General features: G+C 38.3%; 1 protein-coding gene across 1 annotated transcript in view; it reads right to left on the reverse strand.

The window, feature by feature from the left end:
• Positions 1-14,431, reverse strand: part of ZFYVE28 (zinc finger FYVE-type containing 28) — a 34,728-nt gene that overhangs the window by 19,545 nt on the left and 752 nt on the right. The window lies entirely within an intron of this gene.

A 14,431-nucleotide genomic window follows, 5' to 3' on the forward strand; every position in this document is an offset into this window, starting at 1 on the left:
ACATAAAAGACACTTTGACTTTGGTGTTGTCCATCTGGTTATGTCCTTGAGTAGAGGCATCTTCTAGATGGTGGTCGCCTACTTCATTTCCTGCACCAGCCAAATTTTCTCATTATTCAAGATATTATTCTAGCTACAATTAGTATGAAGTCTGTTTTGGAAAGGGAAGTATCTCAAATGTTTGCAAGAGATCTTTTCAAATTATTTTATTTATTGATAAAAAAAATTCTTTATTGCCTGAGTTACACTTATACTTGGAGTGCAGATGTGGATCAGATGTTGATTAATTTACCTAGAATTCCATTTGAGGTCATTCCATTTTTGGGATTGCATTCATATACTCACTTTGATCCATTCCTTTTCAACAAAGAGAGCAGCTGCATTGCTTCCACAATTTTCTTATTCTCAGAATTTCTGATACGAAGTGAACCATTCTGGTGTACTTTATTATCCTATTTTGTGAATGTTCATTTTTCTTTTTTGGCAGAACACTGGAAGTGTTTCTTCTGTTCTTCTCCAGTGGATCTTCATCCCATCCCGTCTACAATATGATCTACCCTTTCTGAACATATTATTAGGCTATTGCAAGCCCCTTCACTATTGCAAGTTAATACTCCATGAAGGAGATTGAGTATCCTAATGGCCATTAAACAAACTCTATTCCCCTTCATCGGAGCAAAGGACAGATAGAATATAAATTATAATGGGATTCTTTAAGAAAGTAGAAACCATTATAATACTTCGGGTACAGTATTTTTTCTGCTCATGTAAACAAAGCACATATACAGTGATTACTAGATAGAGTTTATGGAACCTTTTTTAAGGATCGTTTTTTAAGGATCTTCACCTCCCTGGGAAAAAATCATTATGATTGTACCTTAAAAAGAGCTGTACAAATAATAACTAAGAAACCTCAGTAAATGGGCTGTGTTTTCTATTTATCTTAAGCACATCACCATAACTAGTACAGGGCAATAAACAAATCAGACCCATCCATTCCTCAACACAAGGAATTATCATTGGGCACCAGATACATGGTCTGGTCATAATTATTGTTGTTTAAAAAGAAATTTACAACCACCATAGAAAATGCAAAATTTCCTGGTAGAATACTAATTTTTAAATTTCCTTGTAAGCTGATTGCTTCTTGTTTTCATGCTGTACCTCTCCTTCTGCAAAACAAATAAGAGGGTGTAGGCCTAATCTTAAAAATGTTCTATGGCCACTAAAACTATTTCTTACTCACCACAGAAAAGTTAACCCTTTTCTAACATGCAGCATTCTCCAAATGACACTGGATCAGAACTAGCAAAATCAGCACCATAGATTTTAAAAGACTGTCTTTTTTAAAGTGATAGAATTGTCTAACTTAGACATACAGAGCTTGCTCCCACTACTAAATTAAAGTGCCAATCCATCTGCTGATGCAAAGAAAAACAGAAAACTAAACAGTGATAACCCCTACAAAACTGGAAATAACAAGAAGTAAACAAACTCAACTGTACAAGAGGAAGAAACAGAAAAAAATACAATACATATGATAAATATAATACACTGTCAAACATCAACATCTGCCTATCCCTAGGCCTTGGAAAGGACTCAAGCACAAAGTCAGCTGGGTGATTCTGGTCCAGTCACTCCTTCTCAGACCTAGGAATGAGGCAAGAGCAAACCACTTCTAAAAATCTTGCCCAGAAAACTGCAGGGACTAGTTCAGACAGTTGCCCGGAATCAGCACTGAAACACAGACTTGAAGGCACACGCACACAAATACTGTAATAAGGATGTCATAGAATTATAATATTTCATAACTATGCTATTCTAAGTCCTGGCAAGCAGCTTTCTTTACTTTTCATAGATTGCTCTAAGAGACAATAACAAAACGAAGACAGAAGAGGCTGACCAGAAAGTTGGACCATATCTACAACAGACTGAAATAGCTAGTAAATGCTTCCCTGCTATTGGTCTTCTGAATTTCTTCTGAAGTATTATAATGGGTGAAGTATAACACAGCTTAGCTGTTGTTGAAACGGGATGTGGGAAAAGCACTACTTTAACAAAGATAAATTAAGTGTGATATGCACTTACATAGAGAACTTATGCTGAACTGGGCTTTCTGGCTCCCTCGTGGGGTTCTCTAAAATGTTTTTCCACAATGTCCTGCTTAATTAGTTTGCAACAGCCTGGGAGCTGTTGCTGTTCCTCCTTTGACAAACAAGGCTAAACAAAGTAAAACAAAAATGGCACCCTTGCTTTATTAAAGTTCTTGAAATGTCCTAGTCTTTAATGCTCTCTTGCTCATTATCTAGATCAACAGATCAGATTTTAATTAAAAAATCAAAATAAAATATTTTTCTTTTCCATGTCCAAACTTCTTGACATGGGATTTCTCCCATTCACTAACTTGTTCAGTCTTAGATGTCTTAGAAGTTTTAGAAGTGTTAGAATAAATTTGTCACTTTAAATATACACTAACTGGCATACATTAAAATGAGATTTTGCTGCCTACAGCAAAAGGGTCACCACCTCCATTATACCTTACATAAACACGACAAAAAAAATTGCATATACCCACATACCCACATATATTCTATGACACAGAGAAACAACACAGTCTAGTTTGGATGTATACACATACATGGCGACAAAAATGAATCTTGCGAGTTTACCAGATGAATGGCACAGGGAACAGAGCTGTTACAGAATCTGGTAGTCCTGCTGGAAATATTTTGAAACTTCTTCCCAGAGGGGAGCAACAGAAACAGACCAAAAAGTAGGCGTGTGGGGTTTCTAACAATGCTTTGAGCTCTAAATACATAGCACTTACAGTCTAAGTGAATAGTGAGAAGCTGGCTTCCCATAATCTTCTCGGTAGTCCTTACCACTCTCTGTATGGACCTTCTATCAGAGGCACTGCTGCCACCAAACCAAACAGTGATGCATTCATAGGCTGGAAAGGAGATGAAGACAATTTTTGGAGACTTGAGGGAGGGAGGGAGGGAGGGAGGGGGAGACGGAGATGGTGGGGGGGGAGAGAGAGGGAGATGTGTCCAGAGCATTTCTGTATTGTAATTAGATGCAAATGCAGAAAGGTCACACAGACAGAATACACCATTGTTTAGCAAGAATCTCCTTTTCTCCCTATCAAAAACAGATGACAATAAGGAAGCTAACTGAGTTGGATAGTTAATTTGCATAATGTAGTAATCTTTCCAAATAGTTGATTTTGTAATGGCACTTTAGAGTCAAGATAAATTATTCTGCAATCTCAGGATGTGTCCAATCTTTTAGTATAGTCATACCACATGCTTAGGAAGGCAGGAAGCTTTAAAAAACAAAAACAAAAAAAGGATGCTCTCAGAAGTATAAACACTGCACTTGTAGTAATCACTAGCCAGCTATTTCTACTCATTTATACACTTCTTGGGTTCACATAATTATTAAATAAAAATCCTGAGAAATGGAACAGGGTTGAAAAGTCAAATATCTAAAGCTAAGCCTGACTGGACTTCCATTATGATTTTTACATAGGCTTACTCTTTGCAGTCTAAGATCTGTTATGAGTCACAGGCTGCTTAATTTTTGTTTTTTTCAGTAACTGGGAGAATAGTAATAGTTTTGTTGGTTCAAAAGTCAGCTCCAAAAAAGACATTAGATTCCATAATAAAAAGCCAGGTAAGGGATATAGCACTTCTTAGCCAAACGCTCCAATTAGAAAGGAGGTGATGCTAAGCGACCTTGTAAAACTCCAAGAGAGATTGTATCTCCATACTTAGCATCTTCCAATAGAACTCTCTGGGTGAGAAATGTGGACTTCTTTTTCCTGAGATGTTGAATTTTTTTGGCAAATTTGCTTAGAGCTTCACATCTGATTGTTAAATGTTTTTGAGGGTAACACTCACATATGGACAGGCCCATGAATGCAGCTTTGGTTCCAGGGCCTCTGAAACGGGTGTTATTGGATAGGTTGCAGTTTCTGAGGCCCACTTATCATCTGTCTGGTCGTTTCTCCTCCTCGTTTGTTGTTTCTCCAACAAACAGGAATATGTAGATTGACTGATTCCTTAAGGTTATAAATGCCTCTTTGTATGTGGGAATAATATCTTAGCACCCTGATTTAAACTACAGTGCCATCATCCAAATACAAAAATATTTCTTTTGGACAAGACGTATGTGTTGTAGTATTGCTAATCAAGATAACTTTGCAGGACTGGGATTCTCTGAATCTATTATAAATTGATTCCTCACTTTTTCTTGACACTGAAATATCTTCAGTTTAATGTGTGGCCTGTTCTGGCATGACAAGAGAAACTTGACCCTATTCATTAACCAATATATTTCAACATCTTTCAGCACCAAGACACTATTCTAAAGGGTTATCTGGCTTTGAGAGAATTTGTCTTGGAACAGAGAAGTACTGAAGGCTCACAACTCCATTTATCTTCCTTAAAATCATGCAAAGTTACAGGAATCGTCTGTAGACTGAACACAAGCCAGTAAACTGAAGCTGAATTCAGACAAGACAGAGGAACTTAAAGCAGTAGTTTGGCCAGAAAGGTGGGACTTAATGCATTCTAGATGGAGGTTCAGTTCTATTTAAGTCACTGTTTAAATTATGGAGTGTTATTTCATTCATTCTTTCCTGTGGTCTTTAACTGGCCATAGAGATACAGTAGATATTCTGGTTGATATTCTGTTTAACTACTAGAATATGTTTTACATGGGACCCTAACCCCTATTGAGAAAGTCCAGATGAGACCCCACTGAAGATGTTATCTAGTTTGGTAATGCAGGGCTTTTCAACCAGTAGTACGGGTACCACCTGTGGTACATTGGCACCTGGCAGGTGGTACGCAACCATCCTAGAAAAGTGGTAGCGGGGGAGGGGAATGAGCTGAACTGGTGGCAGCACCACACAAGCCTGAGCGACAGATGGCTGGAGCTGCAGAGCTGTCAGGACTCAGCGGAAGCACCAGGATCAGCGCCAGGCTCCAGCTGGAGCTCAGCACTGATCCTGGTGCTTCTAATGAGCCCTGAAGAAACACCAATCAGCTGGAATGTTGCCTTATCTTCAGGGTCTTGTGATTTACATTCAGATGTGTGGCAACTGATTCATATTTATGACAGTCACAGTGTCCCAGTATCATGTGAAGTGACCAAAATCTGCTACAACCACCCAGCAGACAGGGGGAATAAAAACCACATACACCCCACCCCACCTCCGCTGCCAATCCCCAACAGAAATGTTCAAACAATGAAAACCTCGAACAGGAGGAAGAACGCCGCCAGGTGGGCAGGCAGGTGTCTTGCTTGGCTGTGCCTTTGGGGGGCACTTTTTCAGTGCCACTGTAACTTTGAACAGTCACTAAGCGCACTGTTGTAAGTCGAGGACTACCTGTACTTCATCACTTTTTCCTTTTTGGGGGGGGGTCATCAAGTTTTTGACACCTTGCTAGGCAACTGGTGGTACTCGGATATTGCCATATCCTAAAGTGGCACAATGGGTGAAAAGGTTGAAAAGCCCTGTGGTAATGAAATGTTCAGGAGCTAAACAGCAAGCTCAGAGAACAGACCCCTGCCAAAAGTCGAGATGGCACAGAAATGTAGCCAGATTACTCTTAGAGAATATTTGAAATATGAATAAAAAGAGAGAAGCAAATATGTGCTTCATTGATTATAGAAAGACCTTTAATTGTGTTGATCATGCAAATCTGTGGAATGTGCTTAGAAAAATGGGAATCCCAGAATTTCACACTCTCCTGATGTGAAACCTATACATAGGTCAGTAAGCTACAGTCTGGAGAGAACATGGAGAAATAGACTGGCTCCAAATTGGCAGATACAAGGCTGTACAGTATACTCTCTACTTGTGTGTTGAATATATACTGTACTGAGGGAATCTGAATTGGAAAATGATCAGCACAATTTAAAATGCAGGAAGGAACATGTACTATGCTGATAGCAGTATTCTGATTACTGAAGTGCAAACAATCTGCAACTCTAATGAAAGTCAGAGAGCATAGTGACGAAGATTAAATATAAAGATTAAACTAATGACAAGAGATACAGAAACCAGGCTTAGAATTGACAAATTAAGATATTAAAGTGGTGGATAGCTTCCACCTTTCAATAGTAGAGGAACCAGTCATTAGGAAATACTTTGCAGACCAGCACTTGGTAGTGTAGCAATGAAAGCCTTGGCAAAGGTATTTACCGTATATGCCGGCGTATTAGGCGACCCGGCGTATAAGACGACCCCCGTCTTTATAGCCAGGCCGCATTCCTAGAACGTCGTCTTATACCCGGAAACTACCAGTATTTCCGGCGTATAAGACGACTCGGCGTATAAGACGACCCCCGTCTTTGGCGCCGATTTCAGCGCTCGCGGAAGTCGTCTTATACGCCGGCATTTATGGTATATGCTGTGAAGTGTCTATTTCTACAAAGATCAGAATACTGCAATGCAGTAATACCTTCCCTGTGAAAATTGTGATACTGTGACACTCTATGAAAATGAGTGTAGGACTTTGAAGAAGCAGGACAAGATATTAACACTTTTGAATTTTGGTGTTGGACAATGCTATTTAGACTACCATGGATAGCCAAGAAAACAAACAAACGAATAGTCAAACAATCCAGAGTTCTCACTGAAGTCTCAAGTGACTAGGCTCAAATTATCCTACTTTGGCCACATTATGTGAAAAGCTCATTCTCTGGGGAAGTATATAATGCTGGGAAAGAGAAGGAGGAAAGGGAAGAGGATGACCAGCAGCAAGATGGATGGACCCAATTACAGCAGCAATGGATGCACATCTGAAAACATAAAGAATCAAGGTGGGGGACAGAATATCTTGGAGAAACTCTATTTATGTCATCACTTAAGATAGATAACCTTTATTGTCATTTTTTTTTACTGTGGGCACACATCAAAAATGAAATTTAGTTGGCCGCTCTCAAAGTGAAACACATACATGACACACACCTAAACATACTATATACAACATATGTACAGACCCACACCCCTACATATACATAACAAATAAATATTAAATACTGTCCATCTTGAATATATAACGGAAGGAGGAAGCTTGAGAGTTTACAAGGTTAATGCTGTATGGAATGAAGCTATGGCTGAATCTGGATGTTCTGCTTCAGATACCATGAAGCCTCCTCCCAGAAGTTAACAGGGAAAACAGGTTGTGAAGAGGATGTATAGTAGAAAGTAGAAAGGATAGGAGAAGGAAGATATGCTTTTCTCATGTGATGCAGAAAATGCAGGCGCTGCTGTGCCCACTTCACCAGTGTCTCGCTGTTGAGCGACCAAGCCAGCCTACTCGTTAGCTGCACATCCAGGAATTTGATGCTGGTAACCATCTCCACGGGTGAATCATTAATGCACAGAGAAGTATGGCTGTGCCTGCCTTTTCTGAAATTGACAATGATCTCTTTGGTTTTTCCAGTATTTAAAACTAGGTTGTTTTCCTTATATCAGTTCACCAACCCTCAACCTCCTTGTGGTAAGCATCCACATTGTCATCAAGAATAAGGCCCACTACTGTTGTATCATCTGCAAACTTCACAATATGATTGGTGGCAAACCTAGCACAACAGTCATAGGTGAACAGGGTGAACAGAGGCGGACTTAGGAGGCAGCCCTGAGGAGAACCTGTGCTCAAGAAAATGGTATTAGAGGTATTTGTTCCAACTTGAACATATTGGGGCCTGTTGGTAAGAAAATCAAGAATAGTTGCACAAAGGAGTGTTTAATCCTAAACATGAAGTCTGTGTTGTCCTTGCATCTCAATGGAGTTACTTAGAGTCAACATTGATTTGGCACATAATCAACCAGTTCAATTTCAAATAGTCAAACCTGACTTTAAAGCAGCTATAGTAGCACCTAGTTTGCTTCTAAGAATGTTGTTTGCTCCTTCATGAGCTGCTTCCATATTCTGATCTTTTAAATCTCTCTATCTCCCCTAAATAGATAAAAACCTAAAATTGTGCTTATTTAGTAACCTGACTTTATATTTGCTCTCTCTGGGGAATTTTGCTTAATTCTGTCTTTTCAGCATCAGATAAAGTCATTTTTATTTCTCATTTCATATATTTATATTCAGTGAGGTTTTGTGCCAACATGCTCATAGATTTACCTAGTTTGTGTTCATTAACTTTCTTCAGACTTTTAATTACATAAAGTATTTTCATTTTATTTTGTCTGTTTTTAAGCAATGGGGGATGCACTGCCTTGTTGAAATAAAAGCCACACAGAATGCAGTAGACTGAGCCTGCTGTACAGATTACTTTTTTGTGTTCAGCTTCAGTTTTCTTTGACCATATATTGAGCTGTTGTCAAAACTACAAATGATGTAATTAGACCGGGACTGTACATTGACCTGTATAACAAGATCATCAGTTTGACCAATACAGTCTCTATAGTATTTCTTGAATAACCTGAATGATGCACATTCATTCTTATGACTGACATAGGAAGCTAGACTTAAGGTGTCATGATCAGAATCTTTTGGCTATCCAGTATATTTAAATCAACTTCAATGTCCCATCTGTATGTCACCAGACAAAAGAATCCAAATGCTAAGAATCTGTGTATGACTAGGTTCAGTTTGTTATAATGTAGCCTTTTAGTTTTGGCTTAAACCTGTTATGTGAACCCAGCCCATTGTGATTTGCAAACCATGGTTTACAGTTCTGGCTTATTTGATTATGAAATAAATCACAATTTCATTTATACAAATTATCATTGATCAAATCATGACAACATATGTGAAATAAGTCTACAAGCTTTCCAAACAAGTTACTTTTCTCCAAACATGCATTTCCAACTATTTAGAGGTTTGAAGAATTAATAAGAGATAAAAGATAACCTTTGTCACTTTTTTCTGTGAACACACTGGAATACATTAAAAATGAAATTCTGATGCCCAGTCCCAAAAGAAAATATATAAACTCATTCACATACATGCACAAAGAAATACACACACACACACATATACATATATTAATCACAATGTAGATCAACCATGGATGATTGTAATGAATTATGGCTACAGTTTATTGATAAATCTAAATATACATTTTATATTTTCACCTTTTTAAAATTTTATATATTTTTCTTTTTTAAAATTTTGTAAATAAAAAAAATAAAAAGTTACGTTCCCTTGAGAAATATCATGATGCAAGAAAATAATGACAAGAGACCATGTTTAAAATATTGACTAGTCTGCAACATCTACCAGTCAGAGTTCAGTACTAAGCTATATGTAAATGGCCTTTTAGCAATGTTGTGTTTATAAATAAAGCATGTTACTGGACAAACATGATTAAACACTACAGTGGGAAGATACATGCTCAGCTAATTATAAATAAATTTTGCTTCATCCAGACATCACAATTATGACCTATTTTTTGTTTCTGGTGTTTATACTCAACAAAATTATTCAGACATAGTATGTTGAAAATATTTGTATTCATACATTCCTTCAGGTGGAATATCGCAGGCAATTATTAACATTAAATCTAGGAGTTACAAAAGGGTCAGATGCCTTTCAATATATACTTGGGCTAATGTTTGAGGAAGACTGGATAAAAAACAAGGTAGTATGTAATTATTTAACCCTAGAATCAAGTCAAAGAAAAAGCTGCTGAGGAATCCTTTTATTGCAATGAGCTGAAAGGTTAAATCAATTATTTCAGAAAGGCTCCTTGTTAAGCAAACCTTATTTTAACCTTTCAATGACATCATGAGTTTAAAATCAAGCTAAAAGTGTTACACAACTTATGAAAAACATTGGCTCAGCTCAGGATATTTACAGAGGAGGCTCATGATAATGAAATTTTGAAAAGATCACTAGAAAATCTGAAGGTCTTTGGCTAAAGGTGCTCAGCAATACAATATCCTCTCTCTTTCTGAGCTTTGCAACTCACTGAAACTTTTGATCTTTTCAGGTGAAGGTCTTTAAAAATGCAGGATGCAGATATCCACAACTGTTTTAAAATAGGTTTCTCTCTTCTGCTCACCTTTTCTGAGTCTTCTTTGATTTGGAGAGGGCTGGTACTGCAAAGGTTTTTCACATGGCTTCTGTTTGGTTCAAACCACGAAACAAGAAAATTAAACTGTTTGGCTTCAGGAGAAGACTTTGGGAGGTATCTGTGATGATCACAAACTTATTTTGGTTACTGGGCAAAGCAAGTTTTTGTGGGATGCTGCTCACAATACATACAAAGAGGTGGTACACGGTGACCACAAGTCTTGTGGAAAGAAGCTGTTTTCTTTGAGTGGAATATAATTCCTAGTGACTTCATGGATGAGCTCATGTGGTTTTCTCAGTAATAATGCAGAAGTGGTTTGTCTTCTTCCAGGATGTTTTTCTTCAATTTTCTAGTTTAACCAACAGTCAATGACATAAATCTATTGAAGGCCAGGGAAACAATCACCCCCTCTTGCGGGTAAGAATGACCTTGGCTCTCCCTCTGCTGTTCATTCCTTTCCCCAAAGAGATAGGTGTTAAATATTGGGGGGAGGGTAGTCAACGTACAGAGTGTACAGAGGTCCACATATAAGGTCTATCAAAGAAAGCCTCATGTCCTAAAAGGCCTCTCCATAGAGTAAGGGCTCTATGCCTGCTTCCCTCATATGGATGGGAGGCATACCAAAAAAAAAAACCAAAAAAAAAGCAAGGGAATCTACCAGGGACTGTGGAGAGTATGGTATAGACAGAACATCACTGTGGCTATAGGGATTGAAATCTGGAAAGTGTTGCCTTAAGTCAACTTCATTTCTAGATATTTTAAGTTATGGGAGTCAAGCAGCTTAAAGCTGAAATACCGGAAAGCTCTTATGGATTTTACTATCATTTACATGCTTGCTTTGCACAAAAGTGACAGTCTTAATTTCTTACCATGTAGATCACTCAAAATGTGTATAAAGCTGCAGAACAATCAAGAAAATGGAAACTTTAATGTCTGAACTACTGGAGTACAGACAAGTTGTGACAATTATATCAAATCTTTTTCTCCCATGCACCTGGATTGATAATATAGCAAGTTAATGCATGAAAACATGCCTGTCTTCCTAATGGCAGCAACAAGCTACACTCACTTTTGAATTCTAGTGTCTATACATGCATTTTAGACTTTAAGCGAGACCTATGCCCTTCACACTATCTCAGTGATGGCGAACCTTTTAGAGACTGAGTGCCCAAATTGCAACCCAAAACCCACTTATGCATCATGGAGTGCCAAGTAGGTGTGGCCAATTGGCTGGGTGTGGCCCACTGGCTGGGCATGGCCCATTGGCTGGGCATGGCTGCGGTAGTAACGGCAGACTGGGTGGGACTAAAAAGTTCAATCAATCAATTTCAACTTTGCAAGATCTTTTTCTTCCTGCAAGAAGTTGAAATTGACTGAACTTTTTTTTTTTTTGCACATGGTGGCAGAGGCCTAAAGCGAAAAGGTTTTATAAAACCCAGCTGAAGGCCTAGGACTGGGGGGATGGCGCGCGTGCCCACAGAGAGGGCTCTGAGTGCCGCCTCTGGCACCCGTGCCATAGGTTCGCCATCACTGCTATAATTGAACCAACAGGCCTCGACTTGTCTGGTTTGGGGTTTTTTTTAAGCTACCTAAGCCACTTGTAATGACGTACTCTGACACTATTACTCTCATAGCTGTATAAATAAATATCACTTGCCACAAGAGGGAATCTGAGTATTCTGAGCTTTCTGTAGTCAAAAAATGATTTAAACCAAAATCCTCTTTGCAATGGTGCAATGAGGTGAACGCTTTTCCTGCTGATTTCTCTTTTCTTCATTTGTTTCATAGGCATTTCTCATTTATTTGTGTTAGTGCTGTGAATTTTATCATGTGAGATATGTTATTTTTATTTACATTATATGGGGGAATACGTAAGGCAATCTGACTACATTTATGAAAAACAAACAAACAAATGTATGTTTCCAATTCATAACTATTACAAAAAATAAATGGAGAGGTATTTTTGGTGCCTGCATTGAAAGAAAATTAAGAACTGGATTTTCAGAAATTCATAATAGAAGTACTTTTTGAAAGAGCTACTTCCACAATTGATATTTCTACACTACGTGTGATCACTGATTTATTTTTTTGGAACAGGATTTTTTAAAACACTCCCCAACCCAATGGATGACATGCAGCCTTATACCCTCAATTTGTGGCTCCTAAAACATCCTGAGCTTATCCTATTAAAATGTAATGACATAACTGGACTGATTTTCAATGGTATTATGAGAATAGAATGTAAATAAGTTAAAGATTAAAAAATGATGATTTAAGCTTTTGCAAGCTCCCAGATTTTAATAAAAACAATCAACTTATCTAATTATATTATTATTATTATTATTATTACTATTATATGCACAGTAATGTTGTCAGGGTCTGACACAGCACAGTCCGCCATGCCAATAAAATTAAAATCCACGTATATAGAAAATAAAAGCTGAAAGGAAGAGGTTAATATATAATGGGGAAACATGCAGCTCCCACAAATATTCAAAGTATAGTGTTCAAGCATAGCTTTATTCACTCATTATTAAACAGTTCTACATAGCCACAACATGACTAAAACAAATTATGGACTACCTGTGTTGAAAAAACTCCCCCAATCCAACACCCTCCTTCGAGCATACTGCCTAGGAGTTCAGGGAGTTGATGTCCCAACAGATCCAGAAGATACCAAACTGGGAAGAGATTGTGTTGGTGCATACAAGAAGTTCAACTAATGCATTCCTTTGATGTCAGTGAAACCTAGTTATCTTAAATCAAACAATACTTGCATAACTAGTTATATGAATTCCAGCCTGAGTGCAAATCAGGAATATAAAGAGAGCTAAAGTCCTGGTAGAAAATCATGTTGTCATGTCAAACTTTTGTGTATTCTTGGTGGACCCTCAAGTTTCTAATGCCATTTGTCACTATTGTTAGGCTCCATCAAGTCCTACTAACTCTATGGATAAAAACTATCTGAGCCATCCTGGTTATTGCTGCTTACACATTTCTTGCAGATGTATTTATGTGACCTCTCATCAGCTCCAGAATTGATAGGGATGGTTGATATGCAAAAAATAAAAAAAAAATTAAAAAAAATCAGAAAAGAACAAAAATGATCAACAAGCCACTGGGAGCCATAGATAAACTCATGGAAGACTGAGATATTTTAATCAAGATAAAATTTAAAATAGTCAACTCAATGGTATTCCTTGTTATGATGTTCCGGTGTGAGGGATGGACTCTATGCAAGAAGAGGAGGATTTCCCCTTGAGCTAAGGAGCAGACTGCTTCTCATTCATCAGATACCGTAGCTGAAAACCAACCATTTGTTACTAGAAGAAATCAAACCAGAATGCTCACTGCAAGTAAGAAACAAAACAAACATTTATACTTTTTGATAAGAAGGCTGATGCATCTGTGGAAAAGGTGATAATGCCGGGCAACGTGAGGTGGACAAATTACCATAAAGCCACAGAAATGCAGTGCAATTTACAGCTCACACCATATGGCAAACTTCACTGGTCTACCAAGTGTATACTATACTTTTCAAATTATATCTTGCAAAATTCAAGCCTGAGTGGAAAGTGAGTCAGAAATCAGCAGGAAGTCTTTCTCTTGCCAACCAATAGTCAGTAGTGTTCCTTGTAAAGCCTGTTGTACTCACACCTTCATCTAAAGAGGCGATGCAGCAAGACAATTCACAGGCAAACCTCAACTTCTCAGCTCCACCCAGCCTAGATCTTCCCTCTGTAGGCAACTATTCTGAGACTGGTTTTGTTTTGTTTTGGTTTTGGTTTTGGTACAAAAGGCAGAATACGAGACTTCTTCCCAGGCAGAATTTTGAGAGGTTTAGGTTAAAATTGTTGATTGATACAATGTTTCTCAGCTGTACATATTTGTTTCCCAGTTGCAGTTTATTGTATAATTGGTTCCACCACCACCCCTTTTTTTTTGCTCAAAATCTAGCATATCTTGTTACATACTAGAAAGTCAAGAGACGGTACAAGCACGAATCACAACCTTTGCCTCAACGGCTTCCTGCAGGATTACGAATACTGCACCGATACTATGTGTATGGTAGCCAAGGTCCTGAATTAAAACTCCCGAACGCAGCTCCTGGAGGAAAACACTGTTGAAGTCCCGTTAGTGGCACAAGGTTGACAGACAGGACAGAAAGTTGGAACTGCAGTTGCCCACGCGGGCTATCCTGGAGCTAAGTTAACGTAGCTTAAGGGTATTGCTTTCCGGAATATCAACTCATAAACGACCAAGAAACAGCAAACAAACAAAAAACAAAACAAAACAAAACAAAGCGATTCCCTAACTCGACCCCACTACCGCCGGAAGGAGCGCAGACCCGTCCGAGCGCGGCTACAGCACCGCCGCTTCCACG

Source organism: Crotalus tigris, unplaced genomic scaffold (genome assembly GCF_016545835.1).
Source record: "Crotalus tigris isolate CLP2741 ecotype Arizona unplaced genomic scaffold, ASM1654583v1 scf7180000018829.1913635, whole genome shotgun sequence".
Lineage (NCBI taxonomy): Eukaryota > Metazoa > Chordata > Lepidosauria > Squamata > Viperidae > Crotalus > Crotalus tigris.